General features: G+C 43.4%; 1 pseudogene; it reads left to right on the top strand.

Annotated features, from left to right (window-relative positions):
* Positions 1-3,347: 3,347 nt before the first annotated feature.
* Positions 3,348-4,348, top strand: LOC116088121 (annotated as a pseudogene).
* Positions 4,349-6,945: the final 2,597 nt, after the last annotated feature.

Raw genomic sequence — 6,945 nt, 5'->3', positions numbered from 1 at the left:
CAGCACTGCCTCAACGGACACTTCCCTGTGGAGGAAACCACAGTGGATGTATGAGGGAAAGAAACATGTAGCCTTAACTTGCCTGCTTAATGGTGACAAATGCAGCAAGGACAAGCTAGAACAAGAAAACCATGGGACAAACACAGGACTACAGTATGAGGAAGAGGAGCTTCAGGGACGAGACAGCAGCAAGGGAAGAGGCACAGTGTGGGGTGGGACACATCAAAGACAGGCACTGACTTTCAGAACCTCCCGGCAGGCTCCTTCCAGTGGCTCACTGGGTCTCCTGGCTCAGGCAGGGCTCTAGAGTGACAGCCGTGGTGCACCATTTTGAGACCTGCTGCAAGACAGGTGCATAGAGGCCAAGAAGCCTGGATCAGGCCATGGCTCAGAGAAGTCCAGGCTAGGAGTAGGCCTTACGTAGACCATGAGGTGGCAGCACTATCCGGTGGAAAAGCCTCCCCTGCTGCAACCACATTGCCAGGCAGAAGGAAGGAAAAGCTGGGAATCTGCAGGAAGACAAGGCAGCAGGGAAAGGAGGTGCACTGGCTCCTTTGAATCTTTGCAGTCAGTTCTGACTGCTGGGGACTATTCCTAGTTCTCTAGTACGCAGCCCTAGGTAGGTAGGACATGGCATGAACTCCTGCTTGGTTGGTCTGCTGTATAGCAGGCACCAGGTTAGGTTCGTGCTTGGGATAGCTGAACTATGAGGATTATCTGGGCAGAAGCCTCACCCTCCTTAGACCTACAGTGACCTTAGACACATCCTTAGACCTACAGTGACCGCTCCGTGAGATCATCAGTGGTGAGGAGCCCGCCACAGACATAGCTCCATGTTGTCACCCTCAGCAGCATGGGAAGAGGATCCCCTAACCTCTCAGGGACCTCAACTCAGGGCCAAACTGAGAGTCACAGCTGTGACTCAGAAAACAAAGACAAAAACAAAACAACAACAGCAAAAGAAGACCTTCAGGTGTACACAAAGCAGAGCTGGAGGTTTTATTAAAGATTTTAATATAGACTTAAACACAAGGGCTAGGAGGTTGAGAGGTACCTAGAAAGAGTGACAGCCAAGTATAGGTAACTCAGTGGAATCACAATTAGCCACCAATGCCATTTAGGTGGTTCTCATGTTACATCTAAAAAGGCTGCAAAGAAACTCCCTCCCCCCCCACACCTTCCTTGACAAGCAAAATTAGAATTTAAATCTGAAAGAATGAAAACAAAAGCCATTATGATTGCACAACATGTTTAGTGTGTTCTTTCCCTATGAGTGGAATTTCTACAGCAGTTTGTGGGAAGTCGAAGGTTTACAGCCAGCCCTGATGTGAGAAGGGCTTTGAGCAGCTGTCAATCCTGCATCTTGCTTCTCTGTTGGTGGGAAGCTTTAGCCACACTCTTGAGCTAGGATCTCTCTCTGTCTCTCTGTCTGTCTGTCTGTCTCTCTCATTGCCAAAAAGTTCCCTGTCTTTCTATCCTTTTTCAGTAGAAATAAAGGCAAAATATGAAAAATTCAAGAAAATTTAAAATTCAATAAAACTCTTTTTTTTTTTTTTTTGAGACAGGGTTTCTCTATATAGCTCTCTGGCTGTCCTGGAACTCGCTCTGTAGACCAGGCTGGCCTCGAACTCAGAAATCTGCCTGCCTCTTCAATTAAAACTCTTAATTTCAGAGAATTGTATCACAAAACCCATTTTCCCCTATTCATCAACAATATAACAAGGCACCTCTTTGGGAAATAAATCCACATGTAGATAAAATTGCAGAACAAAGCTGGGCGGTGGTGGCGCACGCCTTTAATCTCAGCACTTGGGAGGCAGAGGCAGGTGGATTTCTAAGTCCAGCCTGGTCTACAGAGTGAGTTCCAGGAGAAACCCTGCCTCGAAGGAAAAAAAAATTAGGACAAGGGCAAGGAAATAAAAATCAAGACCATCTTTCTAGCCCCCAGCAAGAGGCTGAGGAAGAAGGTCACGATCTACTTACAGAGAGTTTGAGGGTGATCAGTTCCTCCTGCACTAACATTCAACTGTTAGCTGTCTGCAGATTAAAATATAAATGTAATGATCCCACAAAGTACCTGCAAAATAAGGATTGGACAGGTCTCCCTGGAGGAAAAATATTTTTAATGCTTGACAAGAACTAAGACTCCATTTTGGTTTCTATCAGCTGTAGGCATTTTCTGGTGTGCCCCAGCACTGATGTTAACTGGACCTGTTGGGTAAAAGAACATAGTACAATTAAGCAGAGGCCTGAGGGAAGAATGAAGTCACCGCGAAGAGTGGTCCATCCTTACCGTGTGGGTGCGCTGCCCTTACAAGCCCATATTTTAAGTATCCAGGATCTGAGTTAGATTTATTGTTTGTAGAAAAAATTTACACTTCATGAACTAACCAATTTGGTTACATTTTCAACCAAATCCCCTTTGCTATTTGTATAATATGGATATATCATTTTCTTTTCTGTGCATTAGCCTTGTGCCATTTAGTCAATTTTTAAAAATCTATGTATCAAGAGCTTTAAAATACTAATATAATTGGACCTAGTGTGAACTTCAGAAATCTTAAATATGCAAAACAAGGCAACAAAGCCTTAAATAACTCATAGCTCAGCAGTAGAGTTCCTGTTCAATCCCCAGGGACACACACACACACACACACACACACACACACACACACACTGTTGGCATTTAGGTTCGTCTCCACCCTACAGTTACCTGGCAACAGCCAGGTGTGCCTGACTCACTATAAAAGGGGCTGCTTGCCCCCTCCTCTTTCTTACTCTCTTGCTCTTGATCTCTCCTCTTGTTCCTTCTCCCCCTCTCTCCTCATAGCCCTCCCCCCAACCCTGTCATCTCTCTCCAGGTGCTCTTGGCTGGCTGGCCCCTCTCTACCTCCCTCCTTACCTCCCTCCCCCCCTCCTCCCTCTCTCTCTCTCTCTCTCTCTCTCTCTCTCTGTCTCTGTCTCTCTCTCTCTCTCTGTCTCTCTCTCTCTCTGTCCCTCTCTCTCTCTCTCTCTGTCTCTCTCTCTCTGTCTCTCTGTCTCTCTCTCTCTCTCTCTCTCTCTGTCGCTACTACCCTCTCAACTCCCTTCCCATGCCCTGAATAAACTCAGAGTCACCCCCTTCCCCCATACTTTACCGCACCTCCACCGAACAAACTGCTTCTTTCTTATCATTTTATAAAACACAACACACACACCTGTAAACAACTAATTTTTTAACAACACAATGCATTCAAAGACTGCTGTGCATCCAGAAATGTGCAATGCAATTAAAACACAGATCAGCGCTTTTCCCCATCCCCCAACCCCCACCCTGAGCGCCGCCGCTCTAGCTGCACCGCTCTAGCTGCACCGCGCTGGCTCTGCGAATTCAGGCTAGCGCCGCCGTCCCCAGCCGTCACCATGATTATCTACTGGGACGTCATCAGTCACGACGAACTGTTCTCCGACATCTACAAAATCAGGGAGGTCACGGACGGGCTGTGCCTGGAGGTGGAGGGCAAGATGGTCAGTAGAACAGAGGGTGCCTTCGATGACTCGCTCATCGGTGGAAATGCTTCCGCTGAAGATCCAGAGGGCTAAGATACCGAAAGCACAGTAGTCATCAGTGTTGACATTGTCATGAACTATCACTTACAAGAAACCAGCTTCACAAAAGAGGCCTACAAAAACTACATCAAAGACTACATGAAATCATTCAAAGGCAAACTTGAAGAACAGAAACCCGAAAGAGTAAAGCCTTTTATGAATGGAGCTGCAGAGCAAATTAAGCACATCCTTGCTAATTTCCATAACTACCAGTTTTTTATTGGTGAAAACATGAATCCAGATGGTATGGTTGCTCTCCTGGACTACAGTGAAGATGGTGTAACTCTATTCATGATTTTCTTTAAGGATGGCTTAGAGATGGAAAAATGTTAACAAATTGGACCTATCACCTGTCATCATAACTGGCTGCTGCTTACCGTCCACACACCACCAGGACTTAGGACAAGTGGGGCTGACGTCATCTTGAACGTTTATTTTGACCGTGATTTATTTGGAGTGGAGGCATTTTTTTTTTTTAAGAAAAAAAAAACAAAACAAGTCAGGTGGGTTGTCTAAAAATAAAGTGCATTTAAATTAAAAAGAAAAAACAAAAAACAAAAAACACAGACCCGCTTAGTATATTGTATAGAAAAGGGTTATAGAATCATATAGAACAGTCCAATGATATATGTGAGAACCTGAGACAACATCCATTATCCATCATTAAGACATAATCAGAACATCTAATTATTTACAAAGAGTGTTCAGAGTCACTTTAAAAAGACATGTGAAAATATGTAAAATAATAAAAGTGCAAAAAGCAGAGGAGAAAAATGTCAAAATATGTCAAGAGAAGACAATAAAGTCATAGCGTTCGTGTATCTGTTTTCCTTTTTATAGATTAGCTTAAAGAGAAGATGCTCAGAGAGCACTAATGCTGAATCCTAGAGTAGAAAGAAGTCTGCATATTAAACAGAAAACAAGATGAAAAAAAAAAAACCACAGGGAATGGAGTATTCATAAGAAGTTCTGAAGCCAAGTGGAAGCGTGGAGGACCTACCCAAGTGGCACAATACAAGCAATGGAACAGCATAATATGGTAGAGTATAGCCCTGGGGCAGCACAAATACTCATAAGTCCATGGGGATAGAATAAATGCCCATAAGGCTGCACTAGGGGTAGAATAAATACCATACAAGTCCACACTAGGAGTACAATAAATACCCATAAGTGCACACTGGAGGTACAATAAATACTCATAAGTCCACACTGGGGGCAGAATAAATACCCATACATTCACATTGGGGGTTCAACAAGTACCCTTAAGTCCACAGTGGTATGCATAAATGAGTCGTCAAATAAACAGAAGAGACAATTTTCTCATGACAAACAATTTCAAATAATTTCACCAGATAGAAGTAAACCCCAAGTCCCCACAAGGGCTCGTGTATACTTCCTTTTTTAGGATTTATTTATTTATTTATTTATTTATTTATTTATTTATTTATTTTATGTATATGAGTATACTGTGATGATTGTAAGCCACCATATGGTTGTTGGGATTTGAACTCAGGACCTTCAGAAGAGCAGTCAGTGTTCTTAACCACAGAGCCATCTCTCTAGCCCGTGTACTTCCTTCTGAAGAAACACATGAAAACAGGAGAAGGAGGCTTTACAGTGGCGATGCCTGACAAAGCTTTCATTTGTCCAGGGTTAAGGGTAGCATCAACGGTGAGCCTCTGCTTGGGTGGTGTTGTGACCTTCAAGCTATGCTCCTGTAGCAGCATGTTTATCGCTGAAGAAGGCGTTTATCACCCTCAAAAGGAGGGTGACTGGCCAGACTAAGAATACACAACACCTTCTAGTTTACGCAAAACCAGTTACATCAAGTAACTAACTGCATGGGCAAGGGAGGCAAGGGAGATGATAACAACAAATGGAATATGATAATCTGGATGGAGTTCCAAGATACTAAAGAGCATAGGAAGCAAATTAAGCAAATCTAACTAAGTAAGTGTGGACTTGAAAAAATAATAATGTCCTTGTATTAGTCAGAGTTCTCTAGAGGAACAGATAAGATAGATAGGGTATTTATTAGAGTGACTTACAGGCTGTCTAACAGTGATCCAGCTAGTCTAGCAAAGGCTGGCAACCAACAGAAAGTCCAAGAATCCAGTAGGTGCTCAATTCATGAGATTGGATGTCTCAGTTGGTTTTCAGTATATGCTAGAATCCCAAAGAAGTAAATTCTAATGCCAATGAAGGAACAGGCTTGCCAGCAAGGGTGAGCCAAGCAGGCAAAGATTAAACTCTTCTTTTTCCATTGTCCTTTAGATAGGCTGCCAGCAGAAGAAGGTATGGGCCAGAATAAAGATGGATCTTCCCACCTCAAAAGATCAAGATTAAAACTGAGTCTTCCTGAACAACAATATGAACTAACTAGTACCCTCAGAGCTCCCAGGGACTCAACCACCAACCAAGGAGTACACATGGTGGGACTGATTGCTCTGGCAGCATGTGTATAGTAGAGGATGGCCAAGTCGATCTTCAATGGGAGGAGAGGCCCTTGGCCCTGTGAAGGTTCTGTGCCCCAGTGTAGGGGAATGCCAGGGCCAATAAGTGGGAGAGGGTGGAGTGGCAAGCAGGGGTAGGAGGGAGGCAACAGCGGGTTGTTCTTGTTGTTTTTTGGTTGTTTTTTTTTTGTTTTGTTTTGTTTCTTTTGGAGGGGAAATTGGGAAAGGAGAAATCATATGACATGTAAATAAAAAAAATATCTAATAAAAAAGAAAAAAACCTGATTCTTCCTACTTAAAATTACTTAATTAAGAAAAAGTCTCTCACAGGTATATCTAGCCATCTGGGTTTTAACTACTTCCCGAAGTGGAAGTGTCTGGATATGTCATGTGATCCTGACTCATATGTCATGTGATCCTGACTCATGTGGTGGTGTTTTGCTGAGGCAAGACCTGTGGAGAGGACACATAATGTTTAGAGAGAGTATAAATAGACTCAATGGACAGCGACGTTAAGTTTGCATACCTAGCTTTGCAACACTTCATTGGTCTTGCATCTTCACTGATCTTGGATTCATTGAGAGGCACAGCAGAGAAATTCTGACATTCCGGCTGATTCTGGCCAATGCTGCTGACTCATGCAGACTTGGTGGAGGCCTGGTGGTTTCTGCTGGATCACGCCACTGTTGCTGATTCCTGTTTGGTATTCTAACACTACTGAACTGGATTGCCGGTATCCTGACAAATGGAGATTGGAATCAGCTCAAAGAACTACTTCTAAACAGGTCCATATCCCCTTGTCCTATTTACCATCTTTCCCCCCTACCTTTGGATAGTAGATTAGAAGGGGGTCAAAGTGTTTGAGTATCTTTATTAAAAGTAGGTTTTAAAAATTGACGAAAAA

This window comes from Mastomys coucha, unplaced genomic scaffold (genome assembly GCF_008632895.1).
Source record: "Mastomys coucha isolate ucsf_1 unplaced genomic scaffold, UCSF_Mcou_1 pScaffold14, whole genome shotgun sequence".
Lineage (NCBI taxonomy): Eukaryota > Metazoa > Chordata > Mammalia > Rodentia > Muridae > Mastomys > Mastomys coucha.
This window is presented reverse-complemented; position numbering and strand designations above follow the sequence as displayed.